Source organism: Geospiza fortis, unplaced genomic scaffold (genome assembly GCF_000277835.1).
Source record: "Geospiza fortis unplaced genomic scaffold, GeoFor_1.0 scaffold450, whole genome shotgun sequence".
In the NCBI taxonomy this organism is placed as follows: Eukaryota; Metazoa; Chordata; class Aves; order Passeriformes; family Thraupidae; genus Geospiza; species Geospiza fortis.
The window spans coordinates 2,003,000-2,003,399 of NW_005054416.1; the positions used below are offsets into that span (position 1 = coordinate 2,003,000).

The following is a 400-nucleotide window of genomic DNA, read 5'->3' on the forward strand; positions in this document are numbered from 1 at the left end:
AGCAGGAAGGTTCTCCAAGGGTCTGGGGCTCTCCTAGGAGAGCACATGAGTCTACAGGGCTCACTGGAGAAACAATGTGGGTCTCCAGGGTTCAATGGCAGAGATCAATGGGGAGGCCTTGTGGGGGCCCAGGGCTCTTCTGGGGGTTTCCTGAGGGTCTTGGGCTCGTTGATGGGACAGTGTGAGGGTCTGGGGCTCACTGGTGTGGCTGCCCAGGGGTCAGGGGGTGACTGTCTGAGGGGATCCTGGCTTTTCCCAAAGTAAGACCCCCAGACCCCTGGACCACGCACCCCCCCTCTCCATCCCCGAGGCCGCCCCTGGGCACCTCCACCTGTGGCGGTGACGATGGTGATGCTGTCAACGGTGACAGTGGCCCCGGTGGGGCCCCCTCCTTTTCCCG

General features: G+C 63.2%; 1 protein-coding gene across 1 annotated transcript in view; it reads left to right on the forward strand.

The window, feature by feature from the left end:
• PKP3 (plakophilin 3) overlaps positions 1 to 400 on the forward strand; it is an 8,222-nt gene that overhangs the window by 557 nt on the left and 7,265 nt on the right. The gene's annotated exons all lie outside the window — the stretch shown is intronic.